Genomic DNA, 27,257 nt, shown 5'->3' on the forward strand with positions numbered 1-27,257 from the left:
TAATTTTTTTTATTTTTTATTTTATTTTATTTTATTTTATTTTTTGTCTTTTTGCTATTTCTTTGGGCCGCTCTCGTGGCATATGGAGGTTCCCAGGCTAGGGGTCGAACCGGAGCTGTAGCCACCGGCCTACACCAAAGCCACAGCAACGCGGGATCCGAGCCGCGTCTGCAACCTACACCACAGCTCATGGCAACGCCGGATCGTTAACCCACTGAGCAAGGGCAGGGACCGAACCCGCAACCCCATGGTTTCTAGTCGGATTCATTAACCACTGCACCACGATGGGAACTCCTTTGTTTTTTTTTAAATGGCCATGCTAGTGGCATATGGAAGTTCTTGGTCCAGGGATTGGATCTGAGCCACAGCTGTAACCTGCGCCACAGCTGTGGCAAACCAGATCCTTTAACCCACTGTGCCACAGTGAGAACTTCTAAATACAACAGTTTTTAAAGATTATGCAGACTTATAATGAAATGTTATACATAAATGAATAAATATTAAAAACTCAGTTCTTTCTATTTATTTTATTACATTTTGTTATTATGGATATTCTTGCATATGTACATCTATTTTATCTATATGGTGGTAATAATATGTAGTAATAGGCTACTGTGCATCTCTTCTGAACTCTGCATTCAGTGATATCATTTGGTAGCCTGAAGCAGGTATGGTGATAAGCAAATATTACAAATAACTACTCTTGTCCCCGCCACCCCCCAAAAACCCCAAATCAGCCAGCCAGTTAAACATTTATTTACCAACACATCATGGACTGGGGTCTCGTACATATGTTAATTTAAACTGCTTTCACCTTACCTGGTGAACCCTAGTCCATATAAACATGTATTTATAAGCCTCCTTAGATTACCTTCAACCTTTTGCAAAGATGAAGGAAGGGCATTTTTCTGCCTTCCTGAGAGAATAAGAGGGAATCTAAGAATTGCATTTCAGATTTTCTGTTAATTCTTACCATTTTATCCCTGCTGAGCCTTTTGATGCTTACCTTAGGATTCACTTTTCTTGTTTCTTTGGGTCCTTTACCTCTTATCTATTTTTCTGCATTCAAACATTTGTGGCTGTAATCTTCAGTTCTCTTCATCTCTGTGGGTTTATATCATTAAAAAAAAAATTTCCTTGGTATTTGGGGAAGGATTGGAAAAGAGCTATTTTTTCTTTTTCTTTTTTTTTTAAAGTTCATCATCTTTACCCAGAAGTCTGGGATCTAGTTGTTGAAAAAAATAGGTAAGTAAACTCAACAATTTAAGGGAGTTCTCAGTAGGCTTAGCCAGTCTCCTGTTGGTTTTCAAATCATATATAAACTCAGTCAGGAAAAAATTCTACTGATTTCTAGAATATATTTCATTTCCAAAAAAGTAACCGTCCATAAATAGATGTTGAATCAGATGACCTTTTAGTTTTTCATTTGGATGTGAGAATATGAATAAAAGAGAACAGTTTCAAATCACATGGTTTGGTCTTGTAGAAAATTGAAACTTTAGTACCTAGTTGTCTCAGATTCTATAGCCATTCCACTTGCCCATCAGTGCTTGGATCTGGTGACCATCACCTCCTCCACTCTGCAGCAGGCATTTATTGCTCCCTCATCTAGAGAAACTCATCTAGAGAAACAATGCTGTAATTTTGTCTCCAACCCTTAAATTCTGCACAGATTAAGCCCCCGCCCCCTTTCCCACATAACATTTGATGTGTTTGGGTTGGTTAGACTCATTACCCTTAATTTCACACGAGGCCACCTCATAGTCCATTTAGTTCCCCTTTGTCTCTCTCTCTTTTTAAATTTATTTTTATTACTCAATGAAGTTATTACATTTATAGTTGTGCAGTGGTCATCACAATCCAATTTTATAGGATTTCCATTCCACAACCTCAGCGCATCCCCCCACCCCTGAACTGTCTCCTTTGGAAACCATAAGTTTTTCAAAGTCTGTGAGTCAGTATCTCTTCTGCAAAGAAGTTCATTGTGTCCTTTTTTCAGATTCCACATGTCAGTGAGAGCCCTTGATGTTGGTGTCTCATTGTCTGACTGACTTCACTCAGCATGATAATTCCTAGGTCCATCCATATTGCTAAAAATGCTGGTATTTCATTGCTTTTAATGGCTGAGTAATATTCCATTGTGTATGTGTACCACATCTTCTTGATCCACTCCTCTGTCGATGGACATTTAGGTTGTTTCCATGTCTTGGCTATTGCAAATAGTGCTGCAATGAACATTGGAGTACATGTGTCTTTGTGAGTCATGGTTTTCTCTGGGTAGATGCCCAGGAGTGGGATTGCTGGATCAAATGGGAGTTCTATTTTCAGTTTTCTGAGGCATCTCCATACTGCTTTCCACAGTGGTTGCACCAACTTACAATTCCACCAACAGTGTACTAGTGTTCCTTTTTCTCCACACCCTCTTCAGCCCTTGCTGTTTGTAGACTTTTTGATGCTGGCCATTCTGGCTGGTGTAAGATGGTACCTCATAGTGGTTTTGATTTGCATCTCTCTAATAATGAGTGATGTTGAACATCCTTTCATGTGTTTTTTGGCCATCTGTATATCTTCTTTGGAGAACTGTCTGTTTAGATCTTCTGCCCATTTTTTGATGAGGTTGTTTGTTTTTTTGGTATGGGGCTGCAGAAAGTGTTTATAAATTTTGGAAATGAATCCCTTCTCAGTCGCTTCATTTGCAAAGATTTTCTCCCATTCTGTGGGTTGTCTTTTCGTGTTGTTTAGGGTTTCCTTTGCTGTGCAGAAACTTTGAAGTTTGATTAGGTCCCATTTGTTTATTTTTGTTTTTATTGTCATTACTCTAAGAAGTGGATCTGAGATGTTGCTGTCGTTTATGTCAGAGAGTGTTTGGCCTGTGTTTTCCTCTAAGAGTTTTATAGTGTCTGGTCTTACATCTAGGTCTTTAATACATTTGGAGTTTATTTTTGTGTATGGTATTAGGGAGTGTTCTAATTTCATTCTTTTCCATGTGGCCCTCCCGTTTTCCCAGCACCACTTATTGAACAGGCTGTCTTTTCTCCATTGTATATCCTTGCCTCGCTTGTCATAGATTAGTTGGCTGTAGGTGTGTGGGTTTAATTCTGGGCTTTCTATCCTGTTCCACTGATCTATATTTCTGTCTTTGTGCCAGTACCATATGGTTTTGAGGATTGTTGCTTTGTAATATAGTCTGAAGTCCAGGAGCCTGATTCCTCCAGCTCCATTTTTCTTTTTCAGGATGTCTTTGGCTATTCTGGGTCTTTTGCACTTCCAAACAAACTTTAAAATATTTTGTTTGTGTTCTGTGAAAAATGTCCTTGGTAATTTGATAGGGATTACATTGAATCTGTAGATTGCCTTTGGTGGTATCATCATTTTGATAGTATTGAATCTTCCAATCCAAGAGCATGGTATATCTTTTCATCTCTTTGTGTCATCTTTGATTTCTTTCATCAGTGTCTTATAGTTTTCAGAGTACAGGTCTTTTGTCTCTTTAGGTAGGTTTACTCCTAGGTATTTTATTCTTTTGGATGTGATGGTAAACGGGATTGCTTCCCTAATTTCTCTTTCTGATCTTTCATTGTTAGTATATAGAAATGCTGTCAATTTCTGTTTGTTAATTTTGTGTCCTGTGACTTTGCCAAATTCATTGATAAGCTCTGACAGTTTTCTGGTACAGTCTTTAGGATTCTCTAGGTATAGTATCATGTCATCTGCAAATAGCAATAGTTTTAGTTCTTCCTTTCCAATTTGGATTCCTTTTATTTCTTTTACTTCTCTGATTGCTGTGGCTAGGACTTCCAAAACTTTGTTGAGTAGTAGGGGCAAGAGTGGACATCCTTGTCTTGTTCCTGATCTCAGTGGGAATTCTTTCAGCTTTTCACCATTGAGAATGATGTTCACTGTTGGTTTGTCATATATGGCCTTTGTTATGTTGAGGTAGGTTCCCTCTATGCCCACTTTCTGGAGGGTTTTTTTTATCAGGAATGGGTGTTGGACTTTGTCAAAGGCTTTTTCCACGTCTATTGAGAGGATCATATGGTTTTTATTTTTCAGTTTGTTAATGTGGTGTATCACACTGAGTGATTTGTGGATATTGAAAAACCCTTGCATCCCTGGGATAAATCCCACTTGGTGATGATGTACAATCCTTTTAATGTAGTGTTGGATGCAGTTTGCTAGTATTTTGTTGAGGATTTTTGCATCTATGTTCATCAGTGAAATTGGCCTGTAGTTTTCTTTTTTTGTGGTACCTTTGTCTGGTTTTGATATCAGGGTGATGGTGGCCTCATAGAATGAGTTTGGGATTATCCCTTCCTCTGCAATTTTTTGGAATAGTTTCAGAAGGAGAGGTATTAGCTCTTCTCTAAATGTTTGCTAGAATTTGCCTGTGAAGCCATCTTGTCCTGGACTTTTGCTTGTTGGAAGTTTTTAAATCACAGTTTCAATTTCAGTACTTGTGATTGGTCTGTTCATCTTTTCTATTTCATCTTGGTTTAGTCTTGGAAGATTGTACCTTTCTAAGAATTTGTGCATTTCTTCTAGGTTTTCCATTTTATTGTCAAATAGTTGCATATAGTAGTCTCTTAGGATCCTTTGTATTTCTGTGATATTCGTTGTTACTTCTCCTTTTTCATTTCTAATTTTATGGATTTGAGTCCTCTCTCTTTTTTTCTTGATAAGTCTGGCTAAGGGTTTATCAATTTTGTTGATCTTTTCAAAGAACCAGCTTTTCGTTTCATTGATCTTTTCTATGGTTTTCTTTGTTTCTATTTCATTGATTTCTGCTCTGATCTTTATGATTTCTTTCCTTATACTAACTTTAGGTCTTGTCTGTTCTTCTCTCTCAAGCTGCTGCTGCTTTAGATGTAAAGTTAGCTTGTTTATTTGGTTTTTTTCTTGTTTCCTGAGGTGGGCTTGTATTGGTATAAACTTTCCTCTTAGAACAGCTTTTGCTGCATCCCATAGGATTTGGAGTGTCGTATCTTTGTTGTCATTTGCTGCCAGGTGTTTTTTAATTTCCTCTTTGATTTCTTCAGTGATCTATTGGTTGTTTAGTAGCATGTTGTTGAGTCTCCACGTGTTTGTGTTTTTTGCAGTTTTCTTCTTGTTGATGTCCAGTCATATAGTGTTGTGGTCTGAAAAGATGCTTGATGTGATTTCAATTTTCTTAAAGTTACCAAGGCTTGATTTGTAGCCCAGGATGTGATCAATCTTAGAGAAATGTTCCATGTGCACTTGAGAATAATGTGTATTTTATGGCTTTTGGATGAAATATCATATAAATATGTATTAAATCCTTCTGGTCTAATGCTTCATTCAGGGCCTTTGTTTCCTTATTGATTTTCTGTCTGGTTGATCTGTCCATTGCTGTAAGTGGGGTGTTATTTAAAGTCCCCCACTATTATTGTGTTATTGCTGGTTGGAGGTTTATTCCTTTTAAGGTTATTAGCAGTTGCCGTATATATTGTGGTGAACCTATGTTGGGTGTGTAGATATTTAAGATATTTAAGGTTTATTCCTTTTAAGGTTGTTAGCAGTTGCCTTGTTACCTTGGTTGGAGGTTTTTTCCTTTTAAGGTTGTTAGCAGTTGCCTTATATATTGTGGTGAACCTGTGTTGGGTGTGTAGATATTTAAAATTGTTATTTCTTCTTGGATTGATCCTTTGATCATTATTAGGTAGTGACCTTCCTTGTCCCTTAAAATATTCTTCATTTTAAAGTCTATTTTGTTTGAGATGAGTATTGCTACTCCAGCTTTCTTTTGATTTCCATTTGCATGGACTATTTTCTTCCATCCTCTCACTTTCAATTTGTATGTGTCCATAGAAGTGAAGTGGGTCTCTTGAAGACAGCATATATACGGCTCTTGTTTTTGTATCCATTCAGCCAGTCTGTGTCTTTTGGTTGGGGTGTTTAGTCCATTAACATTTAAGGTAATTATTGATATGTATGTTCTTTTTGCCATTTTATTAATTGCTTTGGGTTTGTTTTTGTTGCTCTTTTTTCTTCCCTTCTCTTGTTCTCTCCTCTTCTGGTTTGATGACTATCTTTAGTGTTGTATTCATGTGGATTTTTCTTATTTGTGTATGAATTGTAGATATTTGGTTTGCAGTTATTCTGAAATTATAAGAGTCTATATATATAAGAGATTGTTTTAAGTTGTTGGTCTCTTAATTGCAAGTGCATCTCTGGTGTCCTGCATTTGTATCCACCTCTTTTCATGATTTCTGATTTTGGTGGCATACTTGTGCGTGGATGATTTTGTATCTTTACTGTATATATACCATTACTGGTGAGCCTTGTCATTTGTGGTATTTTTGTTTCTGGTTGAGGCCTTTTCTTTTCTGTCTAGTGTAGGTCCTTTAGTATTTGTTGTAAAGCTGGTTTAGCATTGCTGAATTCTCTCAGCTTTTGCTTATCTGTGAAGCTTTTGATTTCTTCCTCACATCTGAATGAGAGCCTTGCTGGGTAAAGTAATCTTGGTTGGAGGTTTTTTCCTTTCATCTCATTAAGTATATCATGCCACTCCCTTCTGGCCTGCAGAGATTCTGCTGAAAAATCTGCTGATAACCTTATTGGGGTTCCCTTACTGTATGTTCCCTTATTGTATGTTATTTGTTTCTTCTTCCTAGCTGTTTTCAGTATTTTCTGTTTGTCTTTAATTTCGGTTAGTTTGATTAATATGTGTCTCGGGGTGCTCCTCCTTGGATTTATTTTATATGGTACTCATTGTGCTTCCTGGATTTGAGTGAGTGGTTCCTTTCGTATGTTAGGGAAGTTTTCACCTATTATCTTTTCGGATGTTTTTTCTGTCCCCTGCTGTCTCTCTTCCCCGATAATACAGATGTTGGTGTGTTTAACGTTGTGCCAGAGTTCTCTGAGACTCTCTTCATTTGTTTTCAATCTTTTTTCTCTTTTCTGTTCCAAATCAGTGATTTCCACTAATCTGTCCTCCGCCTCGCTTGTTTGTTCTTCTGCCTCCTGTATTCTGCTGTTAGCCACTTCTAGTGAATTTTTTAATTTCAGTTATTGTATTTTGTATCTCTTCTTGTTTAAGTTTTATATCTTGTATCTCTTTGCTCATTGTTTTCTGTAAGTTATTCATCTTTGCCTCCACTTTATTTCCAATGTCTTGCATCATCTTCAGCATTGACAGTCTAAAGTCTTTTTCCTGGAGACTGAGAATCTCCTGATCACTTAGCTGATTTTCTGGGGGCTTTTCTTTCTCCCTCATCTGAGTTACATTTCTCTGTCTTTTCCTTTTTATAGGTTTTTGATGTGGTGACCTTTTTACATATAATAAGAGTTGTAGCCTCTCTTACTTCTGGTGATTGCCCCCCTTGTGGCTGAAGTTGGCATGTAGGCCTTGCTGCAGGCTTCCTGATGGGAGGGGCTGGTGCCTCCCCACTGATAGATGATGCTGATTCCTATCCCTCTGGTGGGTGGGGATTTGTCTCTGGGTGAGGTTAGAGGTGACTGTGTGCCTGGGGGGTCTTTAGGCAGCCTTTTTACTGATAGGTGGGGCTGTAATCTCACCTGGATTGTTGTTTGGCTTTGGGCTTCTCAGTGCTGACTGAAGGGTGGGGCCAGATTTTCCCAAAATGGCCACCTCCAGAGGAAGGCATGCTGCTGAATATTCCCGAGAGCTTTGCTTCCAATGTCTTTCCCCACAACAAGCCACATTCACGAGGTCCTGTAAGAACTGCAGTCAGGTCTGACCCAGATTCCTGTGGAGTCTTAGCTTTGCCCTGGGACCCAGTGCACATGAAAGTCTGTGTGTGCTTTTTAAGAATGGGGGTTTCCCTTTCCCCCAGTCCCATGGAACTCTTGCACACAAGCCCCACTGGCCTTCAATGCCAGATGCTCTGGGGGCTCTTTCTCCCAGTGTCAGATTCCCCAGGCATGGGGATTTGACGTGGGGCTCAGACCTCTCACTCCTGTAGGTGAGTCTCTGGGAACCAGTTACTTTCCAGCCTGTGAGGCTTCCCACCCGGGAGGTATCAAGTAATCACCCCTCCTACCTCCTGATGTGGCCTCCTCTTTGTCTTCTGGAGTAGGATATCTTTTTGAAAGTTTCCGGTCTATTTGGTTGAGGAATGCTCAGCATTTAGTTGTAAATTTTGTTGTTTTTAGGAGAGATGTTTAGCTCCAGTCCTTCTATTCTGTCATCTTAATCCCCTCCCCTTTGTCTCTTAATTGGTTAAGGCCAGAATAGAAAAGGGGTAGGATACCCATGGGGCAACTGAAGTGAAAGAAACTGCGCATAATCTGTCAGGAGGGGGATATGGGCTTAGATACTTCTCCTGAATTCTTCTCTTGAGGAATGTATATATTTATATATACACACATTTTTAAAAAGATCTTTGTGATTCCCTTTTGGCTAAAAGGAATAACTATCTGACAGGATATAAAAGGAATAAATATTTGACACTGTGCATGTGAAATTAGATTAAATGTCCAGATGTACCTTCTTGTTAAAAGCTGTGGGGGAAAAGAAGTTCCCTGGTTGCTAAGTGGGTTAAGGATCTGCTGTTGTCACTGTTGTGGCTCTGGTTACTGCTATGGCCAGGGTTTGATTCCTGGCCCAGGGAGCTTCCACATACAGTGGCCATTGTAAAAAAAAAAAAAAATTAAAAAGCTGTGAAGATGCTAATGATTTCTAAAGATCCAGTGTATAGCAATGTCCATTTGCTAAATACATAATTTATTAAGTATTTCTACTAAAAGGGTAACTCTTGCTTATTGCCCCCTTTTTCAGTCTTCAGTCTTTTCTTGTTTCCTGGCCATCTTTTGTGTTTTAATTAGAGGGTTTTTTCTTCCCTCTGTTTATGAGATCCAGGTGAGACACTTTGTATGTGCTAATGGATGTTTTTTGTTTTCTTTTTTTATTGTATTTATTTATTTATCTTTTTGGCCACCTGTGGCATATGGAGGTTCTGGGGCAAGGGATCAGATCTGAGCCACAGTTGCCACCTAAGCCACAGATGTGGCGATGCCAGATCTTTAACCCACAGGGCTGTCTGGGGGTTGAACCTGTGTCCCAGTGCTCCCAAGACACCGCTTCTGATCCTGTTGTGCCACAGCAGGAACTCCTTGTTTTTGTGTGGTTTTTTTTTTTTTTTTTTTTTTAATCCACTATAATTTCTGGTGCTCTCCTAAGGAAAAACTGGTTCTCCCGATGAACCAGGGGGATTAGGCCAGGGTTTTTTTTCATATGATTGTTTGCTCTATAGAGAGTCTGAAAAGATTTTTTTTCCCTAAGTTTTGAACTTGCGGAGTTCTCGTTGCTGTGCAGCGGAAAGGAATCTGACTAGGAACCATGAGGTTGAGGGTTCGATTCCTGGCCTTGCTCAGTGGGTTAAGGATCTGGCGTTCCCGTGAGCTGTGGTGTAGGTCGCAGATGCAGCTCGGATCTGGCGTTGCTGTGGCTCTGGTGTAGGCCAGCAGTTGTAACTCTGATTAGACCTCTAGCCTGAGAACCTCCATATGCCACAGCTGTGGTCCAAAAAAGACAAAAGACGGAAAAAAAAAAAAAAAGAAGAACTTTCATGAATATGACTATTAAATCATCTTGAATAACATATTTAACAAGTCTCTTTATGTTAAAACAGTAAAATACTATGAAATTGAAAATGTCTTGGGGTATATAGCACCTTTGACTGTCATGAATGCCGTAATCTCTTCCTCAGACATTCCTGCATTTTCCTTGGCATTGCCCACAGTGTGCATTTGAAAAAGGAAATCTAAAAATGGGAGATCTTATGGGTATGGTTTAGGGAGAATTGGGGTAGCACTTATGGTAGTTTTAAGAAAAGCTCATTCAGGCTGTTAATTTTGCCTGTTTGGCTAGCCACCTCACAGCACCTGTCTTCAGCCCCAGATGATAAAGCAGTTCACTCCAAGATAGTGTATAACCTGCAGTTCCTGTCACACCCTCACATTTTTGAAATGTTCTAGGCTAAATGGTAGAGTGAATTGTTTGCCAAATGTTATCAGCAGGTTTTTTTTTTTTCTCTTCTCCCTCCCTTCACTTAGTGGACACTTAAAAAAAAATGTGTTGTAAGGTGAGAAAGTTTAAAAAATTTTTATGTATAGCCATGGTCTTTAACTTTTGTTAAAACTGTTCTGCTGTTGAAATAGCAGATGGCTGTGATAAAATGGGAACGTGTCAACTGTAAAAAGAAACCACTGCAGATTAAGTCACAAAAATATCTCTAATATGATTCACTAAATGTTTTTCCTTTGCGTTAACTATAAATATTGTGTCCTCTTTTTAGTCGTGTTTTGGAGTGAAAAAAAGTATAAAAAAAGGGCACAAAGAAAATGACCAAGAGTGGCTTTGAAATTCCTTCATTGAAAGATATTTAGGACAAGGACTTTTCAAAGTCAGATAATCTTGAAAATGAGACAGTTACTTGTAAGAGCAAGGCTTATATAGGCTTTTTGCTTTTTCTATTCAAGTAAGCTTTCAAAAAATGGCTTATATGTACCAGGACTATCTGGTGTTCTTATAAAGAATATCAGAAGGATATTATACACAGATACCTTAAAAATGAGGAGGGCTTTACAGGCATCCACACATCCTCTCACCTAAAACAAAAACAAAAACAGGTGTCTCCCCTTCCCTACCTATTATACATTACCTTTTGCTGAGACAGTCTGCAACATTTCTGGCATTTCAGTGCTTAGTTCAATGCTGAGCCCCAGTAAGTGTTCAGCATTTGTTGAATGGAGAAATGAATCAATACCTGTTTCCAAATTGGTGATTTTCATATCCATTCTTTGTAAAGCTGCTTCTGGGATTTGTCAGAAAAAATGATCCAACATTGGTTCTTCCTTTTTAAAAATCCTTCCATGGTTCTTACCGACACTAAATTTTGCCTCTCAGACTTTTGACCTGGTGTTGCCGTCATGGCTCCGTGGAAACGAATCTGATTAGCAACCATGAGGATGCAGGTACCATCCCTGGCTTCCCTCAGTGGGTTGGATCTGGCGTTGCCATGAGTTGTGATGTAGGTTGAAGACATAGTTCAAATCTAGTGTTGCTGTGGCTGTGGCATGGGCCAGTGGCTACAGCTCCGATTTGACCCCTAGCCTGGGAACCTCCATATGCTGAGGGTATGGCCTTTAAAAAAAAAGACTTTTTTCGTTTTAATTTTTTTTTTTTTTTTGGGTCATTTTAGGTCCGCACCTGCAGCATATGGAGGTTCCCAGGCTAGGGGTTGGATCAGAGCTGTATCTGCTGGCCTACATCACAGCCACAGCCACAGCCACGCCAGATCCAAGCCGAGTCTTTGACCTACACCACAGCTCACAGCAATGCCGGATCGTTAACCCACTGAGCAAGGCCAGGGCTGGAACCTGTTTACTCATGGATACTAGTCAGATTCATTTCTGCTGAGCCACGATAGGAACTTCCTAAAATTGTTTTTGATGTTTAACATACTGTAGTCAGAAATTCAAACAACATTGAAAATAGATATGAAAAAATATATGTCCCTTATTAACCTCCCCAAAATATGCAGTTTTCTGCATATTTTTTGTATATTCCTATTTATTTGCCAATGATAAATAGTCTTTTCAGTTTTTTTTCACACTAATGGTATTATGTTCAAATATTGACACCTCTCCTTCCCCACTGGCTGGGATGAACTACCTAAAGTCATGGAAATTAATCTTTTGTGCATATTACAAATATTATTCTCCCAGTCTTTTGCTTGTCTTTTGACTTTATGGTGTCTTTTTCCAAGATAGATTTTTAAAATTTGTATTTAGTCAGATATGTCAGTATTTTGTGTCTTTTGCTTAGGAAATGAATTGCTTCCCACTAAGATTTTAAAATCATTTTCTCATATTGACAGTACTGGGTTTTACATTTTATTCATTCTGGCACTTTTTAAGTTTTTTTTTTTTTAATTTATTTTTGGCCACACTCCTGGCATGTAGACATTCCTGGGCCAGAGGTCAAACCCATGCCACAACAGTGACAATGCTGGATCCTTAACTACTAGGCCACCAGGGAATGCCAAGTTTTTATGTTGTAGTAAGCTTCTAGCCTTTGACTCAGATAATCTGATTTTCTCAATTTATTCAGACATTCTGCTTTTCCCACTTAATGTGTGTTTTTAATCATTTAGGATGTTCTTTTCTTGAATTCCTTACTTGTCTCTGCTTGAATGCCATAGTGTTGGTTATTGTAGTTTTAACGTGTTTTGGGAGTTCCCGTCGTGGCGTGGAGGAAATGAATCCGACTAGGAACCATGAGGTTGCAGGTTTGATTCCTGGCTTTGCTCAGTGGGTTGAGGATCTGTTGTTGCCGTGAGCTGTGGTGTAGCTCGCAGACGCAGGTCGGATCTGGTGTAGGCCAGCATCTGTAGCTCGGGTTAGACCCCTAGCCTGGGAACCTCCATATGCAGTGGGTGTGGCCCTAAAAAGACAAAAAAAAAAAAAAAAAGGTTTTGGAGTTACATTTTTCCTACCTCAAATCTTGTTGACTGTTCTCTTCCATTTACTTTTAAAATTTAGATGTAAATCACGTACCATGAGATTCACCATTTTTTTTTTCCAGCTGTGCCTGTGCCATGGCATGTAGAATTTCCCATGCCAGGGATTGAACCCGAGCCATGGCAATGAACCAAACTGCTGCAGTGACAACCACCAGATTCTTAACCTGCTGCACCACAAGAGAACTCCAGTAGTCACCTTTTTAAAGTATACAGTTCACTGATATACCAATTAGCAATCATTTCTTATTTCCCTGTGCTCTCACCCCTTCATAGCCCCCCAGCTCCCAACCAGTCCCAGGCAACCACTAATCTACTTTCTGTCCCTAGATTTGCCTATTCTGGATTTTTCTTACAGATGAAATCATAATATATGGCCTCTTGTTTCTGGATTCTTTAACTTAGTATATGTAATATTTTTAGGGTTCATCCATGTTGTAGTATCAGCATTTCATTCTTTTTTATTTCTAAATAATCATTGTGTATATATACCACAGTTTGTTTATCCGTTCAGCCACTGGTGGAAATCTGGGGTGTTTTTCCTTTTTGTCTATTTTAAGTAGTGCTACTATAAACCTTTGTGTACAAGAATTTGTTTAAGTACTTGTTTTCAGTTCTTTTAGGTGTATACTTTGGAGTAGAATTTGCTAGGTCACGTGGCAATTCTTTTAAAAATTTATTTATTTATTTTTAGGGCCACACCTGAGGCATATGGAAATTCTCAGGCTAGGGGTTGAATTGGAGCTGAAGCTGTTGACCTACACCACAGCCACAGTAGCTCGGGATATGAAACCTACTGAGAGAGGCCAGAGATTGAACCCACATTCTCATGGACACTAGTTGGGTTCATTACTGCTGAGCCACAATGGGAACTCATTTTTGTTTTATTTTTAATTTTGATCTTTTATCTGGTAAGTTTTTACACTGTTAAACCAAATAATTTTATTTAGTTGTTTATTTATTGCTTTTTTGGGAGTTGGGGGTACACCTGCAACATGTGGAAGTTCCCAGGCTAGTCGTCCGATTTTAACTGTAATTGCCGGCTTAAGCCACAGCAATGTAGGATCTGACCCGAGTGTGTGACCTACACCACAGCTCACAGCAATACCAGATCCTTAAACCCAGTGAGCAAGGCCAGCGATGGAACCTGAGTCCTCATGGATACTAGTCAGATTCATTACTGCTAATCCAATGGGAGCTCCCTAAACCAAGTTTTAAATTTGATTTTTTCACTTGAAATCCTCATTACATTCAGTTTGCAAATAATGACAGATTTTTATCTCTTCCCTCAATATTTTAACCTTTATTTATAATATGATGGCTGGCATCTTTATTTTATTCTTGATTCTAGGAGGGAATGTTTTTAATATTTTGCTATTGTATATGCTATTTTCTATAAATTTCTGGTAGGTTGCTTTTATTAAGGTACAGTTTTACTGTATCTCTAGTTTGCTAAGAACTGTTTAAACTCAGAAATAGGTAGTGAATTTTTTTTTTTTTTAAACAGTTTATTGAGATACGGCATCTCTCCTTTAAATGGTTAATGTTTGGGGATCACTGGGCTTGGTACTGCTGTTGGCCTTGGTTGGTTCTTGGTTATTTCAGCAGATTTTTTTCTTTCCATCCAGACTTGGTCACACATACACAAACCTAATATGTTTTGTGTATGTGTGACCAATCTGAAAACTGATCTCAGGACTTCTCTTCTGGAAAATCTGTAGTGCTAAGTTGGATGCTGTAGAGCTCTTCATATTAGAATACACTCCAATATGTTTATTTTCTTCAGTCATCTTATTCGCTTCATTTTTTCCCTATAAACTAAACAATTTAAAATCTTATTTTTAGAGTTAAGAAACACACTCCTTTACATGTTTATAGATATACTCCATAATTGGTTCTGCTGTTCCTCCTACCTCATTCTTGATTTAAAAAAAAAAAAGCTACAGAATACTTTGAATTTTCAGTGACAAATTATCTCTGTTCCTTTTGCCCTCATCACCATCGTAACAAGGAGCCAACTCATTCTTGAAGGTGAGGGAGGATGCCTATCCATTACTTTTCAGAAGGACCAAAGACAATCCATATACCTTTCTATAATTTGGACAACACCTCTGCTCATGGTGTGTCTAAACATCCTTAGCATGCACAAAATACAGCTGACACAGTTTATAGAGGAAGTAAAATCCCCTGAGGTCAGGTTCTGTCACATTAGGAAGACTTCAAGCAAATCCAGATGGGCTTTAATTTCTGCCTAAGGGTTAACTGGAGAAAGCAAAATGAGGCAAAGGTAAAATGTGGTTTTTAGATTTGGGCCAAATGGTATAGGTAGGGGCCACAGGTAAACATGGCTTAAACATGTTGTGGTTAGATTTTGAAGTGCCTTGTCTTAGATCTCGCTATGGGACGTTGTTTGGGTCTTAGAGATTTTCATTAACAGTTAACGTTTAAAACTAAAATCTGAGGAGACAATTAGTGAGGAGAGAAAAAAATAGATCATAATTTAATATCTGCCACCTGAAACATCTACCCTGATTTTATCTAGTTTTTTGGTTTATGAATAGAATTAAAGAGCTTAGAAAAATCAAAGTATAATTCATTTTGGAGTAGCCAAATAATTTTCTGTATGAATAATGATAACCAATAAAGCATAAGTTTAATTTTTATCAGGAAAACAGAGTTTGAGATTCAGGATAGAAAAACTCCCTTTAATACAAACTCTTTAGGTATTTTAATGTTTCCATTAACATCTTAAAACAATTGTTATAATTTTTATTCAACAGTTTAGAGTGTCTGTAACATACTGTTTGAGGCCAGCAGTGAGCAAAACTAAGTCTTCTCCTAGAGCTTATGTTCTAGCAGAGAAAGATGTACCAACATGGACACATGTCAGGAGGGGAGGAGAAAGTGCTGCAGAGAATGTAAAGAAGGGATAAAGGAGTGAAATGAGGGGGAATAATATACTTTTATGTGGATGGTCATGGAGTCCTTCTCTGAGAAGATGATATTTGAGCAGAAACGTGGAAGATGTTAGAGTGACCCAAGTGTAAAGGCCAAGGTGGAGGTTCTGCTTTGTGTGTTTGATGAAGAGCAGAAAGGCCAGGCTCATTGAAGCAAAGTAAATTGGGGAGAGGCAAGTAGTCAGTGAGAAATAGTGGAGGGTGATCACTGTAGGGGAAACCATTGAAGGATGTGGCATACAAAATGATAAGGTTAAATTTCCCTTTGCCTTATAGGATCATTCTGGCTGCTGAGGTTGAGAGTAGACTGTATGGGAAACGAGTAGAATTGAGAGAGACCAGTAGGAGACAAATTGGGGTGAGAAATGCTGGTGACTTAGGACACAAGGTAGTAGCACTGGAGGTGGTGAATGGTAGTGAGATTTTGAATATGTTTTGAAAGTAGAATCCGTGGGATTTGCTGGTGGTTTTGAAGTGAAAAAGGACATCAAGGATAATTTCAAGGTTTTTGTCTTTACCGGTTAGAAAAAGGATTGCCACTTCCTAAAGTGGGGAAGATGATTGTGAACTCTACACAAGGAATCAGGATTTTGTTTTGGACATGTTGAGTTTGAGATGCTTATTAGATATCCAAGTGGAGATTTTTGAACAGTCAGTTTACAAACCTGGAGTCCTGGAGTGAGGTTCCAGTCTGGCCACTTAGTGCAGCATGTAGATCATATTTAGAACTATTAGACTGGGGATGGGGTACTTAGGGTGTCAGTTCCCACAATGTTTAAAGAGCCCTGGGGCATTATAACCAACTTGGGTTGCTGCAGGGTATTTTCAGATTTCCAGGCAAACAGTACAGATGGTTCCTATGTTGGTCACGTGGTTTTTAAAATTTTTTAAAAAGATGTTTGAGATGTGTACATGTATGTTGCTGGGGTCAGCTGAGTGCAGTTTTGTATGTGCACCTGGTGTTTCTCACAGAAGAAATCCTATGTAAGCAAACAAGAATTTCACATTTTACTCAATTTTTTCCCCATTGTATCAGTCAGTCCCATATAGCAGCACTGATAGAACTTACATAGAAGTTTCTGGAAGGTAGGGTGGAGAATCTACCCTGAAAGAGAGAGAACCACTGCCTTGGAGGGCCAGAAAACAGCTGATGGAGATTTGTGCAAAGTGTCTTTTATTTTTATTTATTTTTTGCTTTTTAGGGCCACACCCACGGCATATGGAGGTTCCCAGGCTAGGGGTCTAATCAGAGCTATAGCTTCTATGCCACAGCCACAGCAATGTCAGATCTGAGCTGTGTCTGTGACCTATACCATCACTCATGACAATGCTGGAGCCTTAATCCACTGAGCAAGGCCAGGGATTGAACCTTTGTCCTCATGGATGCTGGTCAGATTGATTTCCACTGAGCCACAAAGGGAACTCCACAAAGTGTCTTTTAAAAACAGTATATTTCTAAAATTCTTGCATATTTTGAATTCTTTCTCTAATATATTTTCCCATTCTTAAACCTTAAAAATGGTTAGAATTAATTCCATGGAGTTACATTTGTTGCAAGAGTGAATGGCAAAGTAGGCTCTTCTTTTTAAAGTGAGTATACTATTCAACTTCAGGTTAAGGTGACTCAGAAAATTAGGGAGAGTTGGGTTGTGCTGGATGCAATCAGATATCTTTAGAATGAACATAATCTAGCAAATGAGTAGTTAGATTTAGATCACTGAAATTAGTTCAATCTCAGAAGAGTATGAACACCTAGGAAGTTTGAAATCCATTTAGTTACATTAGCTGAAGAAAGTATGTAATAAATGGAAGTTTGTTACGCCTTAAAGAAGAGCTTAAAAACACAAATTTTAAGCTGTGTTTATTCTTCTTGTAGGAAAAAGGGGTTGAGGAAGAGGCTGTCTTCCTATGTTGAGTGAGTTCTTTGGTTATTAAGGGGTATAAAAACTGCTTATAGCTTGGTTGAATTCTTCCTTAGATGATGATTCTTTATTTTCTTTTTTCATGCATAACTCAAACCTAGTTTAATACTAGGAAGAGAGGAATGTATGAATGGAGGACTCAGGTATTCCAGTTTTTGAAATGGAAATTTTAATCCCCATTATGACTTAAGAAATTGAAATACTAATTTACTGTATGAGCTGGCCTTGGGGGCCTTGTCAGCTCAGAGTGATAAAAGTGGGTTTCTGGTCCTACATCAGTATGTGAAGTCATGGCTAGGTGGTCATCTCATGATTCCTTTATGATTCTCAGGATTTATAATTATAGCAGTAAGGAGGTTCCTATTCAGGAAATCAAATTAATATGTCACTGTTTTTTGTTTTGAGCGTGAAATCAAAAAGCTACATGGTCTCAAAGGATGTTTAACCAAGTTTTATGTTGCTTGATACTTTAGAATCACTCTGTTTCCTTCTATTCAGTATTGTTTTGGATTGTATTGATTTTCTTTGTTTCTGGACTCTGTGGGATGTAGGTAGAAATATGGTGTGATAGAAAAATACCTTTGTAACTTTTTAAAAAAGGGGCATTTTGGGATTAAAAAAATTTCACAATAATTTGATTTTTCTGATAAAATTTGCCTATTTTAAGGAGGTTTTCCCTTAGCCTCTTGAGCCTTCCCATTTCCTCTGGTTCTAGTAACTGTGCTAAGAAAAAAATGTTAATTTTCAGTACTGATTTTTTTTTTTTTTTTTTTTTGTCTTTTTGTCTTTTTGCTATTTCTTTGGGCCGCTCTCGCAGCATATGGAGGTTCCCAGGCTAGGGGTTGAATCGGAGCTGTAGCCACTGGCCTATGCCAGAGCCAAAGCAACGCAGGATCTGAGCCGTGTCTGCAGCCTACACCACAGCTCACGGCAACGCCGGATCGTTAACCCACTGAGCAAGGGCAGGGACCAAACCCGCAACCTCATGGTTCCTAGTTGGATTCGTTAACCACTGCGCCACGACGGGAACTCCAGTACTGATTTTTTTTACCTTTGGCTAGCCTTTGCTTTCATGTTGAGTTCAAAGATAATTTTTTTCTTTTTTGATTTGCCTGTTTTCTGTTCCTCTAACAAATGATGATCCTCTCTTCCCTTTTCCATCTTCCCAAATAAGAGCCTGTGGGAGGTATTTCTCTGCAGTTTTGATTTTTGTGTTTTCTGTAACTATTCAAGAAATTTAGAACTGAGTGATATCACATAACCATGATGTCACTTTTCTCTTTCCAAATTAGTTTTTAATTAAGAATTTAGCAAATTCTTTATTTTACGTGCACTTATTTTAAGTGAATGACTTGCAGAATAATCTCATCTACCTATTTTAACCTAATTCCTAGGTATCCTAGATATTCTTCCTTTCCCTATATTATCTCAACCTCTCCTTTAAATTTTGTTTGTGTGTATCTCCATAAATGTTCTTCTAAAATTTATTTCAGATCTATTTGGAATATTTCAGGAATGGTTTGAGCACATACCAGGATCTGATTCAGTGTCCAAAAAAGATCTTGCTTTTTGTGCTTTTGTTTCTGTGTGTTATCCTGATGTTGTCATCTCATTTCTGAATTTGTCACATAAATAGGCACTCATATTCTTTCTAATGGGTTTTATTTATTACACTTTCTGTTTGTTTCATGATACAGTGACTGTAACATAGCTTTCTGAAATCTTATGCCTAAATATATCATTTGTGCATGACCCATGTACTCTGTACTCGCCTTTTCCTCCATAGATACATTTTATTGTATCATGTTTTATTAGTCTGTCTCCCACCTAGAACATAGGTTTGGTGAGAATGCGGGTTTTGTACTTGCCCATTGCTGTATCCATAGTCTCTGGAAGAGTTCCTGATATTATCTCTTAGGGCATGATAGTGCTGAGTGAGTGAGTGAAAGATCTGTTCAATTACTTAGCTCTCGGAGTTCCCATTGTGGCTCAGTGGTTAACGAATCCAACTAGGAACCATGAGGTTTCGGGTTTGATCCCTGGCCTTGCTCAGTGGGTTAATGATCCGGCGTTGGCCGTGAGCTGTGGTGCAGGGCGCAGACGTGGCTCAGATCCCGAGTTGCTGTGGCTGTGACGTAGGCCGGTAGCTACAGCTCTGATTAGACCCCTAGCCTGGGAACCTCCATGTGCCGAGGGAGCAGCCCAAGAAATGGCAAAAAAGACAAAAAAACAAACAAACCAAAAAAAAAAAAAAAACCACAGTTACTTAGCTCTCAAACTGTGAGATTTGAATAGAAGGAGAAGCGATTGCTTGAATGTTGAAATTAGAGACTAGAAATTATTATTATTATTATTTTGTCTTTTTGGGGCCACAACCAAGGCATGTGAAGGTTCCCAGGCTAGGGGTCTAATTGGAGCTGTAGCCTCTGGCCTACATCACAGCCACCACAATGCCAGATCTGAGGCACATCTGTCACTACACCACAGCTCACAGCAACGCCGGATCCTTGTTAATTAACCCACTGAGCAAAGCCAGGGAGTGAACTTGCAACCTCATGGTTCCTAGTTGGATTCGTTTCTGCTGTGCCACAACGGGAACTCCAGATTATTTTATACTTGTGATATGAGATGGAAGAAAAATTCACCAAGGTTTAGGCTTGGTAAAAACTCCCAAAATTAAGGGGCCAAATCTCTTTATGCCCTGCAAAGTAGCAGTTTGAGAGCGACAGTAGTGTTGCCTATCTGGATGAGGGTGGACCTACCTTTTTTGTACTTTTAATCAAATCTCAGGTATATACTTATAGATCTTGAGCAAGTTTTAATTTCTGAGCTTTTATCTCCTTTTTGGCGTGATGGTTGCAAACCGTGAGTTACACACTGAGGAACATGAAGTTTGTGGTGATCTGAGGACTACTTGGGGATAGGTGGGCATGCAGGGATTGGGGAGAAAGGAGGAGCAGCTGGTACAAAGGTCCCAAGATGCAAATCAGCTGAGGAACAGAAAGAGGGCCAAGTGAGATGTTTGTGATAGTGCTTTGTAGATACAAAACATTATTTTCAGCTCAGGTGCTATTATATTTGGGGAAGTGTTTGCTTTCTTTTTCCAGTGGACTGTGGTTTGTAGCTACCTTGCCTAGGGAGCAGGATCCTGCCCTGCGGATGGAAAGCAAGAGTTGGACCCACGAATCACAAATTCCAGCAGTTTGCGAATTAGGATTACTGTTATTTTGTTTATACTAATAGTCATATATAAAATAGATTGGGCAGTAGGAAAGAGAGTAATGGACTTATTACTAGAAATTTGGGGGGAGGGAGTTTGATGTCATTTCTGACTCTTAATCATGTCTGGGAGTTTCCGTTGTGGCTCAGTGGAAATGAATCTGACTAGAATCCATGAGGATGCAGGTTTGATCCCTGGCCTCGCTCAGTGGGTTAAGGATCCAGCGTTGCCGTGGCTCGGATCTTGTGTTGCTGTGGCTGTGATGGAGGCCAGTGGCTACAGCTCCAATTTGACTCCCTAGCCTGGGAACTGCCATAGGCCACAGGTACTGCCCTAAAAAAAAAAAATAAAAAATCATGTTTGGCTTTGCTGTTTGATATGAGCACTGAAATCAGATCTTGGGTGTCAGTTTTTGCTTTGTGATTTGGTTTGTTAATTGAAATACCTAAGGGTTCTGTATGTTCAGTCTGCATACTTTATAATTAATTTAGAACCAGTGAAGTTAGGGTTTTCTGTTGAAGTAATTAATGAAGTATTGCAGTGCGTATGTGTATATATATTACACGGAAATAACCAAAATATGATAATAGGATATAGTTTATCTTTATATCCCTTGAAGATAGACGTTGTTAGAGAATTTCTTGGTGTCCTGTTCCTTTCTAGTTTGAATGTGTAGAAGTTCATCAGAAATTTCGTTGATGTTGGTTTGGCTTTTTCTTTTTTTTAAATCTATATGTCAACAGCTGTGCTTAATATAGCAAAGAATCATGGGGAGAGTTTACAATATTTCTTGTTGGGACTTAGTGTCTGTATATTTTAGCATTTAAAGGATGTGGTTTGGGGCTGCGAAAATGAGAAGGAGGTTGCCTAACTCATAGCTGAATGCCTGCTTATCTAGATTGTTCTGTCCTAGAGGTCATTAGTAGTAAGAAAGTTGTTTTTTATTCTAGTTAAAGCGACAGTATTACATTGAATAACTTTATTGTTTAAGTGTGTGTTTGTGCATAGCTGGTGAATAGGATTTTCTTTAAATCTGATATTTCATAGGAATGTTTTAGGTAACTATAGTGTTGGAAAAAAGCTACTGCTCAAGCCAAACTACTTTTTGCTTTGCTGAAAAGTAACCAAGATTAAAGGTGACCATGGCTCAGAGAGCCTCTTTGTCTCCACCTCATGCACCTCCCATCTCTGAGAGAGCAGGGTGCTAGATCAGGAAATGATGGGTGGAGTTGCTTAATTGCATCAACTTCCTGGGCTGCCTAGGCATTGATTAGTCAGACACTCCTAATGTTCCATTTAAGAGATTCTTGCTGATTGGCTGGTTTCTTTTAAGTCCTTAGGTTTGACCTTTGGGCATATCAAATGCTTGCCATGCACAGGGCTGCATGCTCTATGAGAGATATAGAAAGGAGTAAGATTACTCTAACCTTTCAGGAGCTCACTGAATAGCATGGGAGATGAAGACAAGATAGACCATGGTAAGTGTCCCAGGGGAGCAGAACTGGAAATTCAAACAAGTAACCACTGATGGGTGGGAGTGGGACCTAGGCAGGGAGGGGCCCAGTTGGGTTTCAGAAGTTTCTATGGGTTAAGAGTGATAAAGATGTAGATAGGTAGGGAAGAAAGGTCAAACGGCTACTGTGAAGAAAAAGTAGGAGGAACCAAGGCAGGTGTTATTCATCAGAAGCCCTGTGATTTCTTCCAATTCTGTCCAAAATTGTTTATGTGTGTACTCTGGCATTTTTCTGGGGCAGAGAACTCAGACCTTATCTCAGTTTCTGAAAAGGCTTCAAGGTCCAAAAAAGATTGAGAACCTCTGTGCTAAGTTATCAGCCTTAGGTGATTGAGAGGATGTTGAGGCTTTGTAGAGAAACAAGGAAGTCATGTGGTAGGCCAGAGTTTTTCTTATGGGAGGAAGTATGGGATTTGGGGAACTGAGCTTATGAAATGGTCCGTGGAGGGGGCAATTGTCTTGTCAAACTGGGTGTCCCACCTAGCAGGTTAGGTGAATCCATTTAGTGATCTGTGTGACCCAGAAGGGCAAGTGTTTTCAGTCAGAGGAGGTCCTTAACATGTATCTCCCTTTACTTGGAGCCCAGGTTGATGAAGATGTGGGAGATGATAATTCTGGCGTTTACTTTTTATGGAGCTCCTTCTATGTGTAAAGTGTTTTGTGCTTGATCCTGTGGAGGATTTATGAAATATCAGACAGGGATCTGCTCTGAAGGAATTGATGGTATGCGATACCTTCTTTTGGCTTTTTGTTCAGCTTGGATCTGTATATGTTCAGTTATCTTTGGGTTTTTGACAATTTCCTGGGCAAAGAGAAACATTTCTCTTAAAATGAACTTAGAGTGACTTTGTTCCGTGATTTATTTTTCCATTAAAAGAATAGTGAACCACTGGAATTTGAGGGCTTAGAAAGCAGAATTATAAATTTACTGTCCTGGTAATTAGGAACTTCTGTACAGCTGATTTAGTGACTTTTGGACAAATCATTTGGCTCTTCTATTAATTGTTGCATAAATGTATGTGTGTATAGACACACTCACAACCTCATTTAAAGTACTGTAAAGCACATTTTATTTTTTGGCTGTGTCTACAGCATGTGGAAGTTCCTGGGCCAGGGATTGAACCTGTACCACAGCAGTGACCCAGGCTGCTGCAGGGACAATGTGGGATTCTTAACCCTTTGCACCACAAGAGAACTCCAAAGCACATTTTAAAAAATAGCCCAGGTGTTCCCATTGTGGCACAGCAGAGACAAATCTGACTAGTAACCATGAGGTTGCAGGTTTGATCCCTGGCCTCGCTCAAAGGGTAAAGGATCTGTCGTTGCTCTGAGCTGTAGTGTAGGTCACAGATGTGGCTCGGATGTGATGTTGCTGTGTCTGTGGCGTAGGCCGGCCTCTGATTCAGTCCCTAGCCTGGGAATCTCCATATGCCATGGGTGCCCAGTACTTAGTATTCATTACACTTTGAGTGGCTTCCACATTTGTAAAATGGGAATAATTAATAATAATTCTGTGTATCTCAGAATCGCCCTGAAAATAAAATGAATACGTATGCATACACAATCAAGCCTTTTAGTGTACAGCTTGAATATTCAGTAATTATCATTGGCTGGATTATTAATACTACTATTAAATTTCATTATTTATGCTATCATTTCCCCCTTCCCTACAGCTGAATGTGGGGGGGTGACTTATTATAAAAGGATTTGCAGTAAGGAGTTTTCTGGTAGCCTGGTGATTAAGGATTTGGGCACAGCATAAAGAAATAAAGGATTTGCAGTAAGATGCCTTTAATTTTTTTTTTTTTTTTTTTTTTTTTGCCCTGCTTTTGGCATGCGGAAGTTCCCAGGCTAGGGCTTGAACCCACTCTACAGCAATGACCTGAGCCACAGCAAAGACAATACCAGATCCTTAACCCAATGAGACACCAGGGAACTCAAGATGACTTTAAATAGCAAAATTTCCTATAGATTTATTTAAATGTTTGATTTATATTTATCTTTCCTTTAAGGTTGTGAAAGTTAAGTGCACTTACACAAGGCAGATTCAAGTATTAATTAGGCTGCTCATTTATATAACAGAATGAGGGATTGAAAGTCTGTTATTTATAAAAATATAAAATTAATTAAGAAATGGATTGATTGGTCTTGACCATTGTTATCTTTTAGTTCTTTTTTACACGACTGCCTGTGTGTTTGTCTTATCTTTTTGTTGTTGTTGTTGCTTTCTGGTTTATTTCCTGTTCAGTTTTCTGTAAAGGGTGTGGAGTAGGGTAAGAACTTAAGTTGGTTGGTGCCCCCTGTCTGAACCAGGAAGGAGTGACACATCTGACAGCCCAGGGCTTAGTGGGGAGGGACTTAGAATGAGCCCTGCAGAGCTGCCCTGCCCAGGGAACCTGTGAATTCCAGTTTTCTCACTCCAAATTGGAGGGTGTGTGGTTTCAAATGTGTGTGCGTAACGAGCATTTCTGGGCTTATTTCATCCCTTATTTCCAAATGCTTCCATTTATTTATTTTTCCTTTTTTTAAAACCGGTAATTATGGGAAATTTATTTATGTAACGAAAATACAAAAATAACAGAATGATAAACCCCCCCACTTTGCTGCTACCCAGCTTCAACAGTTTATCATCTGATGGCCAGTCTTGCTTGATCTGTAATTTGAACCACTTCTCCCCCATACTGTTTTGAAGATATTGTGTCTTTGATTGATTGATTTGCTGGGCCTGTGGCATGCGGAAGTTCCAAGGCTCTCTGTAACCCTCTGAGCTATCACGGAACTCTGACGTCATAGCACTTAAACTAAAAAGATTTTAGGATGTATATCTAAGAGATGAGGGCTTGAAAATGCATACATAAACACATATATACTCAGGACCCACTTCCACATATTTGGTTGATTGGTTTGTTAAGTATCTTAATGTATAGGCTTCTCCTTCTCTTTCCCCCACTGTTCTCTTTCCCCTTGTTCCCCCACTGCCTTTCCCTCCTCCGCTTTGTCCCCTCATCCCATCTTGGAATTTGCTTGAGGAAACCAGTGTTATTTTGTTCTGTAGTTTCCTCTCAATCTAGATTTTGCTGTTTTGTATTTCTCAGGATTTTGGGGGTTTTGTGGTTGCATCCATGGCATGTGGAAGTTCCTGGGCCAGGGATTGAACCCATGCCATGGTTGTGACATGTGCCACAGCTGCAGCCATGCTGGATTCTTAACCTGCTGTGCCACATGGGAACTTCCTGTATTCTTCAGTTTTTAATCATATTTCTCTGTCTACTCTGTTTTCTGTAAAGCTAGCTCAAAAAGATTGACCAGGGAGTTCCTGTTGTGTCTCAGAGGGTTAAGAATCCTACTAGTATCAAAAAAAAAAAAAAGGAGTTCCGGTCATGGCGCAGTGGAAATGGAAATGAATCCAACTAGGAAGCATGAGGTTGCGGGTTCAATCCTTGGCCTTGCTTGGTGGGTTAAGGATCTGGCGTTGCCATGAGCTATGGTCCTAGACATGGCTCGGATCCTGCATTGCTGTGGCTGTGGTTTAGGCTGGCACCTGTAGCTCCGATTGGACCCCTAGCCTGGGAACCTCCCTATGCCCTAAAAAGCAAAAAAAAAAAAAAAAAAAAAAAAAAAATCCTACTAGTATTCATGACAATGCAGGTTTGATCCCTGGCCTTACTCAGTGAGTTAAGGATCTTGTGTTGCTGCAAGGTGTAATGTAGGTCACAGATGTGGCTCACACCTGGTGTTGCTGTGGCTTTGATGTAGCCTGGCAGCTGCAGCTCCAATCAACACCTGGCCTGGAAACTTCCATATGCTGTGGGTGGAGCCCTCAAAAGACAAAACAAAACAAAATGAAAACAAAAAAACCCACAAAAAACTATAAAAAAAAGATTGACTAGAGTAGGATCGAATTTTTAAAAGTTTTATTGAAGTATGGTTTATTTACAGTGTTACAATTTTTGCTGTACCCAACTTTAAAATTTTTCATTTATTTATTTATTTAAAAAATTTTCCTTTTATGGCTGCACCTACAGCATATGGAAGTTCCTGGGTCAGGGGGCAAATCTGAGCTGCAGCTGTAGGCCTACACTACAGCTATGGCAGTACCGGATCCAAGCTACATCTGTGACCTGTGCTGTAGCATGAGCAGCACTGGATCCTTAACCTGCTGAGCAAGGCTAGGGATCAAACCTGCATCCTCATGGATACTATGTTGGGTTCTTAACCTGCTGAACCACAGGAACTCCAGGAAAATGAATTTTATCTGAGGCCTTTAATGGCTTGAAATGTATTTTATTTTGAATTAATGTTCTCTCTTTTACTTTGTAGCAGTGATTGAAATATAGTACGTGATTTGGTGTTGAGATGTGCAATATGCTATATTGAATAGCTGATTACTGTAGAATAACTTCAGAACCAAGTTGTTTGTCTAGTTAGGGAGCTATCTCAGAATATTTAGTTGTTATTTCTCAGCTAAAAATAATTATTAGTGGTAAATAAGTTCTCTAATCAGTATGTACTTCCCTGCTTGGATAATATTATTAAGTGCTGTATTAAACTCTTACCTGCTTTTGTAAGTTGTTTCTTTTAATGAGCTTATGTGCTTAATTTTTAAAAATCATTTCTGGGCTTGATTTGGAATCAGCAATAAAGTCTAAAATATGTCTGCTTAGTATAGTTAACTTTGGTATTACTAATTGAAGACCTTGGTTTCAAAATTGTGTAGTTTCATGGAGTTCTCTTGTGGCACAGTGGGTTAAGAATCTAGCATTGATACTGTAGTGGCTTGGGTTGCTGCTGTGGTGAAGTTGAAACCCTGACTGAGGAACTTCCACATGGTGTGGGCATGGCCAAACAAACAAACAAAATTGGTCAGTTCTTTCATAAAGTTGTTAAAGAGAGGCCTGGAAGATGATCTGATTTTGTCCAGTTTTCTAATTTATGGTAAATCCCTTTTCGTAACTGCTGCATTTTAAATTTGAGTATTATCCACTGGGGTTTAGGACCCACTTGGCATCTTTGATGACCTTCCACATTTTCCTATTAATATTTATAATGTGGCAGTATTTTTATTTATGGAAAGAATTTGTTTGGAACAAAGCCAGTCATGCCATTTGTATTTCATTTAAAGCAAGTGTCTGAAGCTGGTGG

The 27,257-nt window shown here is 39.0% G+C and overlaps 1 protein-coding gene across 13 annotated transcripts in view; it reads left to right on the forward strand.

Annotated features, from left to right (window-relative positions):
• Nucleotides 1-27,257, forward strand: part of FBXO34 (F-box protein 34) — a 90,326-nt gene that overhangs the window by 45,365 nt on the left and 17,704 nt on the right. The window contains exons 1-2 of one of the 13 annotated variants that reach the window (XM_021067448.2): nucleotides 21,989-22,080; nucleotides 22,702-22,838. The exons of 11 other annotated variants lie outside the window; for them this stretch is intronic. The gene's annotated coding sequence lies outside the window, so the exon portion shown is untranslated. Of the gene's footprint in view, nucleotides 1-21,988; nucleotides 22,081-22,701; nucleotides 22,839-27,257 lie in introns of those variants that run through there. One more of the 13 variants, XM_021067706.2, reaches the window with a different exon arrangement.

Source organism: Sus scrofa, chromosome 1 (genome assembly GCF_054392235.1).
Source record: "Sus scrofa isolate SSC_HxYL_T2T_F1_AM1 chromosome 1, Sscrofa_HxYL_maternal_Yorkshire_Landrace_v2.0, whole genome shotgun sequence".
Lineage (NCBI taxonomy): Eukaryota > Metazoa > Chordata > Mammalia > Artiodactyla > Suidae > Sus > Sus scrofa.